The 22,896-nt window shown below is 33.1% G+C and overlaps 1 protein-coding gene across 31 annotated transcripts in view; it reads right to left on the bottom strand.

Moving 5' to 3' along the window:
• The window catches only part of Amph (amphiphysin), a 181,963-nt gene that overhangs the window by 92,661 nt on the left and 66,406 nt on the right, over window positions 1-22,896 (bottom strand). The gene's annotated exons all lie outside the window — the stretch shown is intronic.

Raw genomic sequence — 22,896 nt, 5'->3', positions numbered from 1 at the left:
CACAGGGAAATTGAAAAAGAAAAAAAAAACGACAACCATCAGCCATGCCACCACCACCACCATCATCCTCATCAACATCAAACAAAAAATTTCCAGCTTTTACATCAAAGCTTGACATGCTGCTGTTGGACGGTTCTCTTCAATTGCTGAAATCAAAATTTAAGCGATTTTTTCTTTGATTTTTTTTGGAAAGGTGACAAGAAATTCAATGATGGAAAAATAGTGTCAAAGTGCTAGGTCAGAGGTCAAGTTGTTGCGGTAAATACATGTAAGGTAATGGCAAGTATGGACAGTGGAAAGAAGAAACAAATTTTACAGAAAAAAATGCCACAACTGAGGTCGAATTTTTTATAGACAAAAAATGCCTCAGATTAACTGAGGTTGAATTTTTTTTCTATAGAAAAAAAAACCTCAGAAACTGAGGTTGAATTTTTTCTATAGAAAAAAATACCTCAGAAACTGAGGTTGAATTTTTTTCTATAGAAAAAAATACCTCAGAAACTGAGGTTGAATTTTTTTCTATAGAAAAAAATACCTCAGAAACTGAGGTTGAATTTTTTTCTATAGAATTTTTTTCAGATGAACTGAGGTTGAATTTTTTTCTATAGAAAAAAATACCTCAGATGAACTGAGGTTGAATTTTTTCTACCTCAGATGAACTGAGGTTGAATTTTTTTCTATAGAAAAAAAGAACCTCAGATGAACTGAGGTTGAATTTTTTTCTATAGAAAAAAAGAACCTCAGATGAACTGAGGTTGAATTTTTTTCTATAGAAAAAAAGAACCTCAGATGAACTGAGGTTGAATTTTTTTCTATAGAAAAAAAGAACCTCAGATGAACTGAGGTTGAATTTTTTTCTATAGAAAAAAAGAACCTCAGATGAACTGAGGTTGAATTTTTTTCTATAGAAAAAAAGAACCTCAGATGAACTGAGGTTGAATTTTTTTCTATAGAAAAAAAGAACCTCAGATGAACTGAGGTTGAATTTTTTTCTATAGAAAAAAAGAACCTCAGATGAACTGAGGTTGAATTTTTTTCTATAGAAAAAAAGAACCTCAGATGAACTGAGGTTGAAATTTTTCTATAGAAAAAAATACCTCTGATGAACTGAGGTTGAATTTTTTTCTATAGAAAAAAATACCTCAGATGAACTGAGGTTGAATTTTTTTCTATAGAAAAAAATACCTCAGATGAACTGAGGTTGAATTTTTTTCTATAGAAAAAAATACCTCAGATGAACTGAGGTTGAATTTTTTTCTATAGAAAAATACCTCAGAAACTGAGGTTGAATTTTTTTCTATAGAAAAAAAGAACCTCAGATGAACTGAGGTCGAATTTTATTCTATAGAAAAAAATACCTCAGATGAACTGAGGTTGAATAATTTTCTATAGAAAAAAAATACCTCAGATGAACTGAGGTTAAATTTTTTTCTATAGAAAAAAATACCACAGATGAACTGAGGTTGAATTTTTTTCTATAGAAAAAAATACCTCAGATGAACTGAGGTTGAATTTTTTTCTATAGAAAAAAATACCTCAGATGAACTGAGGTTGAATTTTTTTCTATAGAAAAAAATACCTCAGATGAACTGAGGTTGAATTTTTTCTATAGAAAAAAATACCTCAGATGAACTGAGGTTGAATTTTTTTCTATAGAAAAAAATACCTCAGATGAACTGAGGTTGAATTTTTTCTATAGAAAAAAATACCTCAGATGAACTGAGGTTGAATTTTTTTTATAGAAAAAAATACCTCAGATGAACTGAGGTTGAATTTTTTTCTATAGAAAAAAAAATACCTCAGATGAACTGAGGTTGAATTTTTTCTATAGAAAAAAATACCTCAGATGAACTGAGGTTGAATTTTTTTCTATAGAAAAAAAACCCTCAGACGAACTGAGGTTGAATTTTTTCTATAGAAAAAAAAAAAATACCTCTGATGAACTGAGGTTGAATTTTTTTCAGTAGAAAAAAATACCTCACATGAAAGGAGGTTGATTTTTTTTTATAGAAAAAAAAAAATACCTCAGCTGAACGGAGGTTGAATTTTTTTCTATAGAAAAAAATACCTCAGCTGAACGGAGGTTGAATTTTTTTCTATAGAAAAAAATACCTCAGCTGAACGGAGGTTGAATTTTTTCTATAGAAAAAAATACCTCAGCTGAACGGAGGTTGAATTTTTTTCTATAGAAAAAAATACCTCATGTACTGAGGTTGATTTTTTTTCTATAGAAAAAAATACCTCATGTACTGAGGTTGAATTTTTTTCTATAGAAAAAAAAAATACCTCGAAAACTGAGGTTGAATTTTTTTCTATAGAAAAAATTCCTCAGAAACTGAGGTTGAATTTTTTTCTATAGAAAAAAAATACCTCAGACGAATTGAGGTTGAATTTTTTTCTATAGAAAAAAATTCCTCAGATGAACGGAGGTTGAATTTTTTTCTATAGAAAAAAATACCTCAGATGAACTGAGGTTGAATTTTTTTCTATAGAAAAAAAAAATACGTCAGATGAACAGAGGTTGAATTTTTTTCTATAGAAAAAAAACCTCAGAAACTGAGGTTGAATTTTTTTCTACAGAAAAAAATACCTCAGATGAACTGAGGTTGATTTTTTTTTTTATAGAAAAATAAAAAGGGCACAGATAAACTGAGGTTGAATTTTTTTCTATAGAAAAAATGCCTGAGATGAACTGAGGTTAAATTTTTTCCAAAGGAAAAAATGCCTCAGATGAACTGACGTTGAATTTTTTTCTATAGAAAAAAATGCCTCAGATGAACTGAGGTTGAATTTTTTTCTATAGAAAAAAATACCTCAGATGTACAGAAGGTTGAATTTTTTTCTATAGAAAAAAATACCTCAGATGTACAGAAGGTTGAATTTTTTTGCTATAGAAAAAAATACCTCAGATGAACTGAGGTTGAATTTTTTTCTATAGAAAAAAATACTTCAGATGAACTGAGGTTGAATTTTTTTCTATAGAAAAAAAAATACCTCAGATGTACAGAAGGTTGAATTTTTTTTGCTATAGAAAAAAATAGCTTAGATGTACAGAAGGTTGAATTTTTTTCTATAGGAAAAAATACCTCAGATGAACTGAGGTTGAATTTTTTTCTATAGGAAAAAATACCTCAGATGAACTGAGGTTGAATTTTTTTCTATAGGAAAAAATACCTCAGATGAACTGAGGTTGAATTTTTTTCTATAGAAAAAAATACCTCAGATGAACTGAGGTTGAATTTTTTTCTATAGAAAAAAATACCTCAGATGAACTGAGGTTGAATTTTTTTCTATAGAAAAAAATACCTCAGATGAACTGAGGTTGAATTTTTTCTATAGAAAAAAATACCTCAGATGAACTGAGGTTGAATTTTTTTCTATAGAAAAAAATACCTCAGATGAACTGAGGTTGAATTTTTTCTATAGAAAAAAATACCTCAGATGAACTGAGGTTGAATTTTTTTTATAGAAAAAAATACCTCAGATGAACTGAGGTTGAATTTTTTTTATAGAAAAAAATACCTCAGATGAACTGAGGTTGAATTTTTTTCTATAGAAAAAAAATACCTCAGATGAACTGAGGTTGAATTTTTTTCTATAGAAAAAAAATACCTCAGATGAACTGAGGTTGAATTTTTTTCTATAGAAAAAAAATACCTCAGATGAACTGAGGTTGAATTTTTTTCTATAGAAAAAAAATACCTCAGATGAACTGAGGTTGAATTTTTTTCTATAGAAAAAAATACCTCAGATGAACTGAGGTTGAATTTTTTTCTATAGAAAAAAATACCTCAGATGAACTGAGGTTGAATTTTTTTCTATAGAAAAAAATACCTCAGATGAACTGAGGTTGAATTTTTTTCTATAGAAAAAAATACCTCAGATGAACTGAGGTTGAATTTTTTTCTATAGAAAAAAATACCTCAGATGAACTGAGGTTGAATTTTTTCTATAGAAAAAAATACCTCAGATGAACTGAGGTTGAATTTTTTTCTATAGAACAAAATACCTCAGATGAACTGAGGTCGATTTTTTTCCTATAGAAAAAAAATACCTCAGTTGAACTGAGGTTGATTTTTTTTTCTATAGAAAAAAAAAATAACTCAGATGAACTGAGGTTGAATTTTTTTCTATAGAATAAAAAAATACCTCAGATGAACTGAGGTTGAATTTTTTTCTATAGAAAAAAATACCTCAGAAACTAAGGTTGATTTTTTTTCTATAGAAAAAAATAGCTCAGAAACTGAGGTGGAATTTTTTTCTATAGAAAAAAAACCTCAGAAACTAAGGTTGAATTTTTTTCTATAGAAAAAACCTCAGAAACGGAGGTTGAATTTTTTTCTATAGAAAAAAATACCTCAGAAACGGAGGTTGAATTTTTTTCTATAGAAAAAAATACCTCAGAAACTGAGGTTGAATTTTTTTCTATTGAAAAAAAAATACCTCAGAAAATTAGGTAGATTTTTTTCTTAGAAAAACACCTCTAAATCGAAAATATTTATGTATAGATATGCACAAATGTATGTTTGTCTGTGTGCTGTATTGAAACTGAAACTGTTTGGCCTTTTTAGAGCAATAACAGTTGTGCGTCAACATCATCATCCTCATCAGAATATTCCTCCTCATATACCAAACCATATACATACATACATACGTGTACATCAGAACAGATGCCTGTATTTATAAATATTTTTACTTTAAGAAAGAAGTCTTTTACATACATACACATGTACTTTGCAATATGTACTTTGCAATTTGTATAACAAAATGTTGTCAAATTTTGGTATTTACACTGAACCGAAGAAACTCATTACAGAAAAATGACACATTTTCCCTTTTTCTTTTGCGTGTAAAAGTGAGAATGAAAAGCTTTTCCTGGTATTTAAAATTATATAGAATTATGCATAAGTATATATGTGTGTGTATGAAGGTACATTTTGTGATGTCTTCATAATCTCTTAAAATTGTCTTTATTTTGTGACCCACTTCTGCAGAATTTATTACATATTTCGACGTTGTATAAAAGATTATTTTTAAATTGTTCTGTTTTTTTTTTTTTTTTTTTTTTTTTAAGGCAGATCATAAATTGAATATAGGTAAATTTTAAATTTTTTTAAGAAGATTAAATTCCTCTGGAGAAAGATTTAATGAATCTCAAAATATTTCAGAGAATATTTTACCCTTTTTCATTCAACTATTTAAAAAAAAAGTAATTATTTTTCAAAGTTCATTTACATTTTCCCCGCGAACACAACCACATACACATTTTATTCGGAATAAAACTCTTATCACGTCTTCTTCTACCATCATTCAAAGTTTCATCATCACCATCATTCATCCACCATCAAATTTGCTACAAAGTAACAATTCCAAACATGCCAACTACCTCTACCTATAACTCCACCCTCTAGACATGGATCGATTTTCGATTCATTCAAATCTAACAACGACGAAACATCCAAGTGTGGAGGGATGGATGAATGAATGGTAGGCACTACTGCAAAATAAGCAGAAGCAATAAATACCTCCAACAACAAACCCACTAAATGCTGACTAAAATGTACAGAAACAACAGCTCAGAGATGTAAAATCGCTACCGAAACATGCATTGAACACGAAAAGAAACAACGTCGGACAAATGAAATCATTGTAAAATCAGTTGTAAGTCTTATCAAGCATTAAATGTTTCGTTTCTTTTTCTTTTTTTGGAAATAGGGCCAAGTAGCAACAACAACAACAACATACAGAAGAATGCCTTACAATGTTCCGGAACATGATTTTACTGGGCAAAAGCTAAGCTGAATTGAGATCGAACTTCTTCTTAAGAACAATATACCTGAGTTTGTCTGAAGTTGTATTTTTTCTAAATAAACAAATTTCGACCTCAGTTCACCTGTGGCGATTTTTTTTTTAATAGAAAGCATTTTGACCTCAGTTGCACTGAGTTGCGATTTTTTCTATAGTAAAAAATTTCGAACCCAGTTCCACTGAGGTGCGATTTTTTTCCATAGAAAAAAAATCGAACCCAGTTCCACTGAGGTGGGATTTTTTTCTACAGAAAAAATTTCGACCTCTGTTCCGCTGATGTGCGATTTTTTATAGACGAAAATTCGGCCTCAGTTCCTCTGAGGTATATTTTTCTATAGAAAAAAATTCAACCTCGGTTTACCTGAGGTTTCTCAAGAGATGTTTTGTCCATAGAAAAGATCAATTTTTCATATTAAAAATACTGCCAGTGTTTTGTCAATAGAAGAAATCAAGAGGACTTCTGGCTGCAGAAGACCTCAAAAGTTGTCTATTCATTAAGGTCCTCAAGAGGTCTCATGTCCATAGAAGACCCTGAAGGTGTCTGATGTCGTATATGTTTTTATAGAAAACAAGTGAGCAAAGGCTATAGTCGGGATGGGGCCGACCATGTGATACCCTACACCACTTCCCCTTTGCATAAGCTTTTCACTGCTAAACATTTCTTTTAGGGAATATAATCCGACTACCACCAAAAATAATATGCCTCTTTCTCTCTGGGACCCCTATAAGCAACCAAAATTTCGTGACCATCCGATCAAAACTACGACCTGTAGCTTGATTGCAAAAAATTGAAGAATTCGATGCATTATCGACTATTGTTGTATCTCCCTTGTTTGACCACCTTCGCCAACCTACTTTACACCAATGTAAACGTAAAATTTTCTTCTTCCATTTACAGGCTTTGCCGTTGGAATACCACTACTAGAAGCCGATATATTCACAAAGAATAAAACTTTAAATTTGTCTCCAAATGAGTTTTTCCCCATTCCGACCCCTAAATATTATCCGACTATCGCCAAAATCAATAGGCTTCTTCCTCTGTGGGGGCCCCCATCTACCCCCAAAATTTCGTCACCATCCATCAAAATTCCAACTTGTAGCGTGATTACAAAAAATGGAAAAATTGGGTTTATTACTGAATTTTGCAATATCTCGGTTTGCCCACTTACGCCAACATACTTTGCATCAATATAAACGAGATCTTTTTCTCTTCCATTGACGGGTATTCCTGTTGGAATACTCCAACCATAAGCGGAGATATTCGCATAAGAAAAAAAAACGTTGACTTTCCTCCACATAAACTTTTCGCTTATTCCGACTCCTGAATATTATCCGACCATCACCAAACTAAATCGGCTTCTTTCTCTGTGGGACCCGCATCCACTCCCAAAAAACTCGTGACGATCCGATCAAAATTGCGACCTGTAGCGTGACTACAAGCAAATCAGAAAATGGGATGCATTACCGACTATTGCGATATCTCTGTTGTTTGAGCAGTTATGACACCCTAATTTACATCGTTGTAAAGGTGATATTTTCTACTTTCCTTGCCAGGCTTTGCTTTTGATATACCTTTTTAAAAACAGAGATATTGGATTTGAAATAAAACATAGACCTTTTCTCTAAACAAGTTTTTGCCCATTCCGACCCCTGAATATTATCCGACCATCATTAAATTCAGTAGGCTTCTTCCTCTGTGGGACTCCCATTAACTCCCAAAATTTCGTGACGATCCGATCAAATTTGCGACCTGTAGCGTGATTACAAAAAAATCGGAAAATGGGATGCATTATCGACTATTGCCATATCTCTGCTATTTGACTACCTACGACAACCTACTTTACATCGTTGTAAAGGTGATATTTTCTACTTTCCTTTGCTTTAGATATACCTCTAAAAGAAACAGAGATATTGGCTTTGAAATAAAACGTTGACCTTTCCCCAAATAAGTGTTTGCCCATTTCAACCCCAGAATATTATCCGACCATCATCAAAATCAATACGCTTCTTTCTCTTTGGGACCTCCATTAACCCCCAAAATTTCGTGACGATCCGATCAAAATTGCGACCTGTAGCGTGATTACAAAAAAATCGGAAAATGGGATGCATTATCGACTATTGCGATATCTCCGTCATTTGGTTACCTACGCCAACCTAGTTTGCATCATTGTAAAGACGGGATCTTCTACTTTCATAGTCAGGCTTTGCTTTTGGAAATTTTACAACTAAAGCTAAGATATTCGTCAATATAATTAAAATCGCAAAAATGAAAATTGGGGTTTTATTTGCTACTATTGTGATATCTTCGTTGTTTGATCACCTACGAGCACCTACTTTACATCATTAGAAAGGTGATATTTTCTACTTTTATTGTCAGGTTTTGCTTTTGGTATACCCCATATAGAAGCTGAGATATTCGCTTTGGAAAAAAACGTTGTCTTTTTATCCACCTAAGTTTTTTGCCCTTTCCGACCCCTAAATATTATCCGACCATCACCAAAATCAATAGGCTTCTTCCCCTCCGGGACCCCCATCAACATGCAAAATTTCGTAAAGATCCGATCAAAATTGCGACCTGTAGCGTGATTACAAGGTTTAGATGGACAGACGGACAGACGGACGGACGGACGGACGGACACACATAGCCAGATCGACTCAGCTCGTCGAGACATTCATTTTGGTATATATAAGTATGGGTCTACGACCATTATTTCGATGCGTTACAAACTTTTTGGCCAAAACCAACTTATAATACCCTCCCCACATAGTGGTGTAGGGTATAAAAATACTGAGGTCGAATTTTTTTCTATAAAAAATACTGAGATCGAATTTTTTTCTATAGAAAAAATATTGAAATCGGTTTTTTCCAAGGTTGATTTTTTTATAATATGTAAAATACTGACGTCGAATTGTTTTCTATAGCAAAATATACAGAGGTCGATTTTTTTATAGAAAAAATACTGAGATTGAATATTTTTCTATATAGAAACGAACTAAGGTCGAATTTTTTCTATAGTGAAGTTACAAAAATACCGAACTCGATTTTTTTTTATAAAAAATACGATTTTTTTATAAAATCGATCTTTTTTCTAAAGCAAAAATACTGAGGTCGAATTTTTTTTATAAAAAAATACTGAGGTCGAATTTTTTCTACAGAAAAAATGCTGAGGTCGAATTTTTTCTACAGAAAAAATGCTGAGGTCGAATTTTTTCTATAGAAAAAAATACTGAGGTCGAACTTTTTTCTATAGAAAAAATACGGAGGACGATTTTTTCTATAAGAACAAATTTTCGAATTTTTCTATAGAAAAAATACTGGGGTCGATTTTTTTCTATTGAAATAAATATTTATGTCGAAAAAAATACTAGAGAAAGACTAAGGTCGAATTTTTTCTATGGCAATGTTACAAAAAATACCGTGGTCGAGTTTTTCTATAAAAAATACTGAACTAGTTTTTTTCTATAAAAAAAATACTTGAGTTGATTTTTTTTTCTATAAAAAAAAATACTGAGGTCGATTTCTTTCTATAGAAAAAATACTGAGGTCGATTTTTTTCTATAGAAAAATATACGGAGGTTGAATTTTTTCCATAGAAAATAAAAATACTGAGGTCGAATTGTTTTGTATAGAAAAAATACTGAGAAAAAATTAGAAAAAAATTGTTTTCTATAGAAAAAATTCGGCCTCATTACCGATGAGGTGCGATTTTTTTCTATAGAAGAAAAATTGCAATTTTTCATGTAGAAAAAATTCGACCTCTGTTCTGCTGAGGTACACTTTTTGTCTGTAGAAAAATATTTTGACCTCACTTTCACTGAGGTATATTTTGCTATAGAAAAAAATTCTACCTCAAAATTTTGATCACAATTCCGCTGAGGTGTGATTTTTTCTATAGAAAGAAATTTCGAGTTGCGATTTTTTTCTATGGAAAAAATGTCGACCTCAGTTCATCTGACAACCAACATCAGTTCACCTGAGGTGTCCATAAAAGACCTCAAGAGGTTTTCTGTCCATAGAAAAATAAAGGTAAATTTTTTCAAAGAAAAAATACTTCCAGTCTTTTGTCAATAGAAGACCTCAAGAGGTCTTCTGGCTGCTGAAGACTTTAACAGTCTTTTTCTTTTACTGAGGTCGAATTTTTATACCCTCAGCCTTTAGGCTAAAGAGGGTATATGGTAAATTTCAAATTTCCTTAACAATTACATAGAAAAAAAATTAAAAACTTTTTTGGCGAGCACATCTGCCATTTTTGGTACATGGGTTACGAAAAAATCGTGGTTTCAAATCTGTTCGCGTTCACAAAATTGGATGCTGCACTCAAAAGTTATATGCGGTTTTACTCTCTTGTAAAGAAAAAAGATTTAAAAATTCATATTGTGTTGTAATAAGAACATGTATATATGAATCGTTAGCAGCATTTGATATCTATCCGTAGATGCTAAAATAGTTGCTAAATTTATGTTTATTTTCGCGGAAAATCAAAAAATATTGAAGAAATCTTGGAATAAATTTTATTTATTCTAAATCAGAGTCCAAAAAATCTCTAAAGAAATAATTTACAGAATCTAGACAACGCGTAGAAAAATGTGAGACCAAAATTATAAAGGTCGCTTTTATAACTTGCATATTACAGCAACAACAAAGAACGGAAACTTTTTGTTGGAAATTATTTCAAAAATATATTTTTGGTTAAATACGAAAAATTTGAAAAATAAATGTTGGGAGTTATTCTGTTATTTCGCTAAATTTCGATCAAAATCCTGAAGTATTTTGCTGAAACTTCTACGAGAAAAGTAATTAGTCATCGTGAAAGTATATTTGCTTTCTGTGATAAGCAACAGAAATAAGAAGTGGAGAGTAATATTGAAATTACAATCAAAGAAAAAACATAGAAGTTAAAAACCGTATAATTCGCGAATTGGTTTAAATCGGTTGTGGTGCATGTGCTTTTCGGATACAGGGAGTCCATGTCTATCAATATGCATGGATTTTCCCATGTTACATTCAGCGGCCAAAATGTGCCATCAATTGCATCTTACTATTCAAAAAACCTTCAAGTGGGCAAAAATTACGCGATGTGCATATGATTATAAGGTGCGTCCGATTTCAATGGTCGCCTATTAAAAATACGTCAATATAAATTATTTTAGACAGATTCGTCAAGAACTGCGGATGTGCCACCACATTCTATTTTGGGATAAATAGGGATATTACTCCCGAATCTTTCTAATTTGTGACACACCTTTTTGTCAAATATAATAATCGCGTATAAAGGATTACATTTATGTAAAAATAATCAAAGAAAATCGCGGTTCAATTCGCGGAATTGTCAAAATATATTTTTGCAGATTTTCATACTTTCAAGGTATCTATACCAGGCGTTTTAGTGGATGGATTCGACCGCGGAAGAGCTCATTAGATCCGGCACGTAAAAAAACTAAAATCACGCGGGGTTCAGGGGTACCTGTACTACAGTTGTAAATTTTAAAGCCAAAAAATAGTTTTTTTCGGAAAATTTACGCACCAAATTTTCGCCTTTGGACTCCTATTACTAGGAGGCTGTACGGAGCACACTCATGAGATATACATCGAACGACGTGGAATCGCGAGTTATACAATCCTATAAACTTGTTTGGATTATTATCTAGTTGCACCCTCTAATTATAAGAAAAATTCGAAAAACCCAGTTTTCAAAACTTCAAAATGTCAGCATCAATTTTAGGGGGATGCAGTGTATATATGGAAAAGTCATACATTAGAACCATGTTGCCCAAGGGGTATTCTTCAATTATTTCTTTGAGCTTATGTCCGAATTTTCCGTGGTTTGACCAGAAATCAAGAAAGAACACAAAAAAACTTGTAAACTTCAACACATGTTTACCCATTTTCTAATATTACCACCAACGCAGCTTCCACGAAAATTATTTGTTATGGTCCATATTATGAGATCGTGGCTAAAACACTTCAATTAATATAAATATATTCATATTTTATAAAATATATTAACAGTTCGCGACTTATTAAATGGTGAACCTCAACTTCAACGATTGAAAAACTTTTTTGAATATTACCATATACACTTTGATACGACCAAAAATGTGCTTAAGTGCAGTTTAAGGTCTGCTCTCGAATCGCTTTGATTTTTGTTGCGGCCACTTGTATTCACTACCCCCATTACGACGATATAATTTTTTTTCAGGAGCAAGTCCATACTACCTCGGAAATCAGCACGAAAACTGCAAACAACCCATATAATACCATGTGTCGTAGTTGCAGTGCACGATAACTCTCGAACGGATCAACAAATTTGGTTCAAATTTGGGGTCTTTAAAAATTTTTTTCAAACTTAGTTTAGACCATATCGGTCCACTCCTTCCGGTACCTCCCCCACAAAGGCTCAACATTTTCTGCCAAGATTGTGGGCATGATAACTCTAGGAGGGAGTAACCGAATTGAGCCAAACTTTACTATTGGTAATATTACTTTCAGCCATAGATCGGGTTCTAATATGGACTATATCGGTCCACTCATTTGGGTACCTCCCACACAAAATTTGGAAGAGGTATAGTTGAACAACTCCTCTCTGATCTTATTAATTTGTGATGCAACAGGTTACTCTTGCGGCCCCTGTTACGACGTTGTAATTTTTTTCGTGGCAAGTCCAAAAAGGACCCAAAAAGGTCCAGAATATCCTACCGAAATCGATTTAACTCAAACTTTGTAAATCGTATTATTTCCTACAGATTTGTATTAGGTCCGAATATGTACTACATCGGATCACTCCTACGGGTACACCCTACCCAAAGTTTGGAAAAAATTCAGTTAAAGGACTCGTCTTGGATCATTCTGAATTTTGTTGCAACATGTAGTTTTTTGCGGATTGTGTTAACTTTTTTCTTCGGGTACGTGGCTGAGGGTATATCTCTGTCGGCTCAGCTGACTGATACTTTCTTGTTTTCTATAGAAAAAAATACTGAGATTTTGATAGAATAATACCGAGGTCGAATTTTATCTGTAGAAAAAATACTGATATCAATTTTTTACAGAAAAACGTACTGACTTTTTTCTCAGATGAACTGAGGAAAAAAATTTGCACCTCAGTTGAACTGAGGTCGAATATTTAAAAAAAAAAAAATACCTCAGAAACTGAGTTTGATTTTTTTCGGTCAGTCACCCTGAGGTATTTTTTCTATTCAGCCTAAGATATATAGAAAAAATGCCTCAGAAACTGAGGAAGGATACTAGTGACAGAGGTCGAAATTTTTTCTACTAAATTTTTGAATTTTTTTTTATAAAAACAAACTTTGGAAACTATAGAAAAAATACCTCGAAATATACATAAGATTGAATTTTCCTATATAAAACAATACCCCTGAAACTGAGATGTTTTTCTATAGATAAAAATACCTCAGAAACTGAGATGGAATGCCTCAGGGAATCTGTTTGATTTTTTTTCTATAGAAAGAACCTTAAGGAACTAGGGTCTAATTTTTTTTTATAAAAAAATTGGAACTCAATTCGAAATTTTGAATACCAAAGTCTCCATTTGTCCCATCTGCCACGTTTTTTTTTCTCCAACATTTCTTTCAGTGTGCACCCATTCTTTCCGGCAATCCGTTAAATACCTCTTATATGGTTGTTGCTGTTTCGTATTACATTTTTTTTTTTGTTTTCTTCTGAACAAATACGTTTTTCTATCAATGCAAAATAGTTTGGCTCACCCACATTTTGTTTTAGAAACAAAATGATGAACGTTACGTTAGTTTTACTTCAAAATTACACACATATGTGTGTCGTTACGACGTCATTACACATGTGTACGTATGTATGTTGGTAGAGCTGCTGGTTTAACGGATGAATGATGGCGATGACGACGACGACTACGACGGTGATGATGAAGCGAAAAACCCCCTCTGCTAAATTATTGTCTAAGATATTTTTTTTTTTGAAGTGGGCGTTTTGCCGTAGGAAGTCGTTATTGATTTCAATCAGATATTTTGAAATCTATAGAACAACAGCGATACATTTTGTAACGAGTGGGAGGAGGTCATCAAACAGGTGTAAGTGGTTGTGATTAAAACTTAAAAAATGAAATTAATGAGATCTACTATTGAGTGGAGTTTTTAATTAAATTTGATTCGGTGGATTTATTAGAGTTATTTACATGTGAAGGCAAGTAAAATCGAGAGGTTTAATTGAAACTTTCAAGTCGAGAAAGTCGAGTATGTAGATCACCTGCAATACAAATCTGGACTTAACTGCACTTTTGGTAGGGAGGTGCATGAAGGACTGACGCTAAATGTTGGGACAATTGAAGGCCCATACTCCGGAAAGCTTCACTATTCTTATGTATTGTTTTAAATATTAACTGGCTGATGTAGTAGTTTCGGCAGCTGTTTTTCAATTTTTCTCTCCATATCTGATCGTGATAAAGTGTGTATTTTGCCGTAAAGCAAAAAAAAAAACAACAACATCCAAAAACAAATTGATTTTTTCTATAAACACCAACGATGACCTTGTAAGTAATTTCTTCACACCATGAATCGCTTACCCCATTCTCAATTCACCCACATAATTAAGTTGTTGTAATGTTTATACTGGAACTAAATAACGGAGAATGAAACAATCGCCCAAAAGCGGAAAATAAATCAAAACAATTTGAAAAATGAATGACGTACATGAACAGCTGATATTTTACATTCTCATGGTACTTAATGACCGTTGGGATGATAGAACGAAAAAAAAACTTAGCAAAGTCCACTAAATATTACATACAAACATTCCCGAAGGAACAAGAGAAAGGAATTGTGGTGATCTCAAAAGATTGCGTATAAGTAACGACATCTACCATACGTCACCTGTGACACAAAAACACTGAGTTCTTTAATTTGGGAATGTATTGTGACTTTAAATTGAATACTGAATCACAGTTCATCAGGTAAAATAATGAGTAAAGTAAAATTTCTGAGAATTAAACACATCATCCTGTTTTTGTTCAATCTTGCGGAATGTGGTCACAAAAACTTATACAATAATAATAATATAAAAATATTTTATTTTATTTACGTGCAAAAATTTTAATTTTCATAGGAAAAATTCAATGATGCGAAGGGTGATTTGAGAATCGTTTTGAAATTTTTAACTAAGACCACAATACGCGTGGATGTTTTAACAATTTTTTAGAAAAAAATTCGACCTCAGTTAACCTGCGGTAATATTTTTCTATAGAAAAAAATTCAACCTCAGTTTCTGAGGTGTTTTTTTCTATAGAAAAAAATTCAAACTCAGTTTCTGAGGTGTTTTTTCTATAGAAAAATATTCAACCTCAGTTTCTGCGGTTTTTTTTCTGTAGAAAAAAAATCAACCTCAATTTCGACCTCAGTTTCACCGATGTATTTTTTTCTATAGAAAAAAATGTCGACCTCAGTTTCACTGAAATATTTTTTTCTATAGAAAACAATTCAACCTCAGTTTCTGAGGTTTTTTTCTATAGAAAAAAATTCAACCTCAGTTCATCTGAGGTATTTTTTTCTATAGAAAAAAATTCAACCTCAGTTCATCTGAGGTATTTTTTTCTATAGAAAAAAATTCAACCTCAGTTCATCTGAGGTATTTTTTTCTATAGAAAAAAATTCAACCTCAGTTCATCTGAGGTATTTTTTTTCTATAGAAAAAAATTCAACCTCAGTTCATCTGAGGTATTTTTTTCTATAGAAAAAAATTCAACCTCAGTTCATCTGAGGTATTTTTTTCTATAGAAAAAAATTCAACCTCAGTTCATCTGAGGTATTCAACCTCAGCTTCTGAGGTATTTTTTTCAACCTCAGTTTCTGAGGTATTTTTTCTATAGAAAAAAATTCAACCTCAGTTTCTGAGGTATTTTTTTCTATAGAAAAAAAATTCAACCTCAGTTTCTGAGGTATTTTTTCTATAGAAAAAAAACTCAACCTCAGTTTTTCTACAGAAAAAAATTCAACCTCGGTTTCTGAGGTATTTTTTCTATAGAAAAAATTCAACCTCGGTTTCTGAGGTATTTTTTTCTATAGAAAAAAATTCAACCTCAGTTTCTGGGGTTCTTTTTTTCTAAAGAAAAAAATTCAAACTCAGTTTCTGAGGTTTTTTTCTATAGAAAAAAATTCAACCTAGGTTTCTGAGGTATTTTTTTCTATAGAAAAAATTCAACCTCAGTTTCTGAGGTATTTTTTTCTATAGAAAAAAAACTCAATCTCAGTTTTTCTACAGAAAAAAATTCAACCTCAGTTTCTGAGGTTTTTTTTTAAAAAAAAAATTCAACCTCAGTTTCTGAGGTTTTTTTCTATAGAAAAAAATTCAACCTCGGTTTCTGAGGTATTTTTTCTATATAAAAAAATTCAACCTCAGTTTTTGAGGTTTTTTTTCTATAGAAAAAAATTCAACCTCAGTTTCACTGAGGTATTTTTTTCACTAGAAAAAAAATTCAACCTCAGTTCCTGAGGTATTTTTTTTTTATATAGAAAAAAATTCGACCTCAATTTGACTGAGGTATTTTTTTCTATATAGAAAAAAATTCGACCTCAGTTTCATTGAGGTATTTTTTTCCTATAGAAAAAAATCGACCTTAGTTCTATGCCTAGCTACGGAGGATTTGTTTTCTATAGAAAAAATTTTATTCAACTATTCCAAATAGTTTTGCGATCACGTGAAAAATGTAGAAAAAACTTGATCCTCGGCAATAGTCACCAACTATTTCCTCATTAATTCTACTTTTTGTTGAATTTAAATTAAGTAATAATTCAAACATTCACCTCGTAATGCACATAGTAGTAGTAGATGTGTCTGAATGTGTTCGGCGCGATATCTTAAAGTTGATAAATTTATCTATTCAACCTCAAGTAGCTTTAGTATGGGCTAGTGGTCTGTGCTGCTCAGCATCTATTATTAATCAATTTAGTTTTTTTTCTTGTTGCTGGTTTTCTTTTTGATCGTTAAACGTTTCTTTTTGTTGGCATTTATTTTCATCTTATTTTATTGCAATTTACACTTTCAATTGCACAGTTTCTTTAGCCAAGCTTTAAACGATTTACAGCAAAAACAACAAAAAGTGGTTTGTGGCTATAGAGAACAGTCATTGTTGTCTTGTAGAAATTCCATTGCGCAGCTCTCGAAGGCAGTCAGCCAGCTATTTTATTGCCATTATTAAAAGATTTGTATACGATTTTAGTTGATTTTTCTTCATTTCATTTCGATTTGACTTGTTGATCAAGCCCACCACCGACCAACCAGGTTTCTGAAACTACATTTCATTTCATTTTCTTAATTCACTTTTCTTACATAAGAAGTGGAAAAGAAGCAATGAAAAGAAAATGATAATAAATAATTGTTAAAAGGCGGTATTATTGTTGTTGTTGCTGTTTTGACTGTTAAGATAATTTGCATTACATGACCAGACAAAAAAAATATTGTAAAAAAATAATAAATGATAATCATTCTGAGAGGGGAATTGTTATTTTACTTTTTTCGTATTTCCATAGACATCAGCAGCAGCCGCAGATCATTATTAAGATCATCAATTTCTTTGTGTATTGTGTGTCTGATGAGCTGTGCCGATATTCTTGATGTCAGGGAGATGATGATTTCATCACCTATAAATTGAATGTTTTGAGTGGTTTTTAATAACAAAAAGCAGTCATAGTCATTTACTTTTGCATTCTACACTTATTTGGAGAGAATTTTATGAAGATATTATAAAGAGAAAATACAATTAATAGAAACACAAAATCAAATTGACAGGTGTCCATAAATCTGATGCTGTTACCTTTCAAATGTTGTAATTAATTACACGTCCTTATATTCGTTTCGATAACTGAGTAAAACAATTAATAGTCCAGGTGGCGTATGATAGATGTCGTCACTGATACGCTCTAAATAAAATATGACGTAAGTATTCCACATACTAAGCCCAATAATACTTTCTAGCCAAGGGATTTGCTCCCATAGTTGAGACACACCATTTTGTTTTCATTTTTGGTAACCTGCCAGTACCCACTGCCTTATCTTTTTATTCCATTAATTCATTTGCTGACTTCACTTAGATCGTGCCCATACACCCACTACCGTCCGTCTGGAATTTGTTCCCAAGTATCTTCATCACCACCTCTATTGGATACAAAATGCTTAACAAAATTTTACCTACAGAACATTGGAGGATTATATGCTACTATATTTGCTACATGTACTGTACCGGTGGCGTATAATGGGTGTCGTTACTTATACGTCATATTACAAATTGGCAAGAATCTTGCGAACTGAGGCATATGGGTTAAGGGTTGTTGTGCCACAGTGCAATGCAACGGTAAGTAATCCAGTCTTGCCCATAAAATGTTGGGAATTAGAACCTCTGTAAGTAGGCCCGGTTTTTTAAATCTACTATTATTATATTATACTTTAATAGATACGTCGTTCGTGGTCGACGATGTTATTAACGCACATAAAGCCACTGGCCGTTTAAACGGCACGAAAAAGGTTTGCAAAATTGACGTAAAATTTGGATATTTTCTCAAATTTTTGTTGTTTTTTTTTTTTTACATTTTGTTATAGTATTGTCTGTTATCTTTCATTCCATGCTTATAAAGTTTATTTTGAAATCGTCTCATGGAAGACCTCTTCTTCTCATATATCGAAGACCATAAGGAATTCTCTAAGAATACGATGAGATCTTCTTATTAAAGACCATGATTCTTATAGAAGACCTTGAGGTCTTCTCAAAGAAGACCATAAGGTTTTCTTATAGAAAATCATGACGTCTTCTTACAGAAGATGATGAGGTTTTCCCATAAAAGATCATGAGGTCTGTTTATAGAAGACCATAAAGTATTCTCACAGAATACCATGAGGTCTTCTAAAAAGTAAAAGCCATAAGGTCTTCTAATAGAAGACAATTAGGTTCTCACAGAAGACCATAAGGTCTTCTCAGAGAGGCCATGCGGTCTTCTCATACAAGGCCATGAGGTCTTCTCATAGAAAACTATGAGGTCTTCTCACAGAAGACTATGAGATCTTCTTATAGAAGACCATGAGTTCTTCTCACAGAGGACTAAGTGGTCTTCTGATAGCGGATCATGAGCTCTTCTCATAGAAGACCATGAGATCGTGTTATGGAAGACCATAAGGTCTTCTCATGGAAGACTATGAGATCTTCTCTAAGAAGAGATTGTCTCATGGAAGACCATGAGGTCATCTCAGAGAGGATCATGGTATATAGAAGACTATGAAGTATTCTCACAGAAGACCATGAGGTCTTCTCATAGAAGACCATGAGATCTTCTCAAAGAACACCATGAGATCTTCTATAAGAAGACCATGAGATCGTCTCATAGAAGACCATGTGATCGTCCCACAGAAAACCATGAGATAGTCTCATGGAAGACCATGAAGTCTTCTCAAGGAGGATCATGGTATATAGAAGACTATGGAGTATTCTCAAAGAAGACCATGACCATAAGGTCTTTTCAGAGAGGTCATGAGGTCTTCTCATATATAGTAGAGCATGAAGTATTCTCGCAGAAGACCATGAGGTCTTCTCATAGAGGAGCATGAGAACGTCTCATGGAAGACCATGAAAACTTCTCACAGAACGCTATGAGGTCTTCTGAATAGAAGATCATGAGGTCTTCAGACAGAAGATCATGAGGTCTTCTCATAAAAGATCGTGAGGTCTTCTCACAGAAGACTATGAGGTCTTCTGATAGAAGGTCATGCGAACTTCTCACAGAAAATCATAAGGTTTTTTCACAGAAGGCTATGAGGTCTTCTGATAGAAGACCACGACGTCTTCTCATAGAAGACCACAAGGTCTTCTCATAGAAGACCACAAGTTCTTCTCATAGAAGACCACAAGTTCTTCTCATAGAAGACTACAAGAGGTCTTCTCCCAGAAGATCATGAGGTCTCCTCACAGAAGATCATGAGGTCTTCTCACAGAAGACTCTGAGGTGTTCTTATAGAAGACCATGAGGTCTTCTCACAAAAGATCATGAGGTCTTTTTATAGAAGCCCATGAAGTATTCTCACAGAATACCATGAGGTCTTCTCATAGAATATCACGAGGTCTTTTCATAGAAGAACATGGGATCTTCTCATAGTAGACCATGATGTCTTCTCTAAGAAGATCATGAGATCGTCTCATGAAAGACCATGATGTCTTCGCAGAGAGCATAATAGAAGACCAAGATATCCTCGCCAAGAAGACCATGAAATCGTCTCATGGAAGATCATGAGGTCTTCTCGTAGAGGTCATGAGGTCTTCTCAGAGAGGTCATGACTTCTAATCATATGTATATAGAAGACCATGAAGTATTCTCACAGAAGACCATGACGTTTTCAAACAGAAAACGATGAGGTCTTCTCAGAGAATACCATGAGATCTTCCCATAGAAGACTATTAGATCGTCTTATCGAAGACCATGAGGTCTTCTAAGAGAGGTCATAAGATCTTCTCATAGAGGTCAGAGAGGATCATGAGGTCTTCTGATATATAGAAGACCATGAAATATTCTGAAAGAAGACCATAAAATCTTCAAATAGAAAACCATGAGGTCTTTTCATAGAAGACCATGAGATCGCCTCATGGAAGACCATTAGGTCTTCTCATAGAAGACCATTACGAAGGAACAAGTTTTATCAGGGGCAAGTCCATACTTCCTAAGAAAATAGCCCGGAAGGTGTAAAAATCCCATATGGCACAATATATAGTGGTTGGAGCGCACGATAGCTCTAGAACGGTCGGCAGATTCAGTCTAAATTTTGGCCTCGCAATATTTTGTCCGAACTTAATTCAAGTCCGATGATGAGCCATATAGGTCCATTCCATTAGGTAGCGTCCCCACAAACATTCAAAAATATTCGGAAAATTTGTGCGCACCATAAATCCTGAAAGCAGGAACGGACATACATAGATCAGGTTTGAATATGGACTATATATGTAATCTCCTTCAGGTATCTCCTACAAAAAAATTTCGGAAAAATGCAGTTTAAGGCCTGATTTCGAATCGCTTTTATCTTTGTGGTGACAACTTGCATTCACTGCACCCATTACGACGGCGCAAGTTTTTTCAGGAGCAAGTCCATACTTGCTGAGAAAATAGCCCGAGAGCTGAAAAAAAACCCTATGGCGCAATGCGTACGATAACTCTCGAACGGATCAGCCGATTCGGGTCAATTCGGCCTTCGTAATATTTTGTCTCTCTCAAAAAAAAAAAAAAATGTGAAAAATCACTAAAATAGTACGCGCTATATCCAAACTTTGGATCTCCTAACATTTTGTCCAAATGTAGTTTTACTTCATGGTCGATATCGGTCTTCTTCTTAGGATAACTCCGCCACCAAAGTTCAACATTTTTCTTTAACTGCAGTTTAGGATCTTTTCGATAATTCTTTGGAAACTTATAACGATGCTGCTCCTTGTGTTTCTGTTTAAGTGCTTCCTGACATCGTGGCCTAAAACCTCTATGTTATACAGTGACCAACTGCAATGACTGGTGGACAAAATATCTACCGAAAGGAATAACTTCCAAAATAAGATCCACATGCAAAATGGATTATGTCGGTCCATTCCTCCGGTTCATCTTCCGCAACACTTTTGAGCTTCAACAAAATAAATTTCGGCAAGTTAATACTTCCAAAAAGGGCTACAAAATTTGCGTAGCCGAAATTAGATTAGATATTGCCAATAGATGAAACTTTCAATTCACATGGGCTGAGGGTATATTTCTGTCGACAAAGCCGACTGACACTTTTTTACTTGTTTTAACGCATTTTAAATGTTGGGAGAATTTTGTCCTAATTTCAATTAATATTTCGCATTGATTTTCAAAATATAATACAAGATGCTGGGTGGCGTATGGTTGGTGGCATCACTTATACGTCTTATTTAATATCTGGTCATAATCATCAAAATATGGGACACAATTACTAAAATTGTTGTCTTCGGTGGGTCTGAAAGACTTCGTGGCTGCAAAAATTAGGTAGTGAGTAGCAGCAAATAAAACCATCTCCTGGATGTCATCTTATCAAATAACCAGAAATGATATTGGCACTTTTGAAGGACTAAAGGGAAGGCCTTCTTCATCGGAAACTTAACGTTTTCTCCATAAAATGTAGAAATATACCGTAATTTCGGCGAGCTTTTATATGGCTTGTCTAATTTTGTGCAGACCAGATTTTCAATCTGCGTCAATTTTTATTAAAACTATGGACTAACTTATTTCCGTTTTCAGATATGATGGTATGTCGTTGTCTCTCTCCATACAAAAATTATACCCTACAATGTAGGGCCTACATTACACTTATGTTGCTCTTACCCCCTAATGGATTTGAGGAATGGTTACTCGCGCGCAATACAACTTAGGACCAAGGGCATAACGTGTTGTATCGGCTACAGATTACAAAACTACATTGAGTTTATTAAATGTACCCCCTCGATTTTCGTATTTAAATTAAAATAATGGATGGTTAAGTGGCGTATAATCGATGTCGTTACCTATACGCCACATTTAAAATATGACAAAAATCATTAAAAAAATCATGATATTCTTTTAAAATTTTCGAAAAGCAATAACATTCGCTTCGCTTAAATATTATTATAATTATAATTTGTTATTGTATTCACTAAAGTTGTTGGGATGGAAAATTTCCTAACACTTGAATTAAATAAACAAAATTATCAACAGCGTCTTTCACATCATCATCATCTCTACATTCACATCCACCAGCGAGCGCCACCCGACGTATACATCGCCATCATCTTCATCATATGATAAAATGAATGATGTTTGTTTATTCCCCCACTAATCATATTTGGAAAGAGAGGGGGAGGGGATTACATAAATTAACCAGCCACCTGTATTACGTGAGTGGTGTGCGGCTTTTACAATTTGCTCTATATGCGGTTTTTCGGTTAATTTTCTATTTTTTTCTCATCTTTGCTGTAATTTATTTTTCTTTTTTTACAATTTTAATTAGTAGCTATCTCAAAGAATAGTTACAATAACAAATAAACACACAACAAAAAAGAAAAGAAAAAAAACAACAACGACTTATGCACTTCACTG

The sequence above is a fragment of the Musca autumnalis genome, unplaced genomic scaffold, assembly GCF_047663935.1.
Source record: "Musca autumnalis isolate F117 unplaced genomic scaffold, ASM4766393v1 scaffold_5, whole genome shotgun sequence".
Classification (NCBI taxonomy): Eukaryota; Metazoa; Arthropoda; class Insecta; order Diptera; family Muscidae; genus Musca; species Musca autumnalis.
The sequence above is the reverse complement of the archived record's forward strand: the minus strand, read 5'-3'. Positions and strand labels throughout refer to the sequence as shown.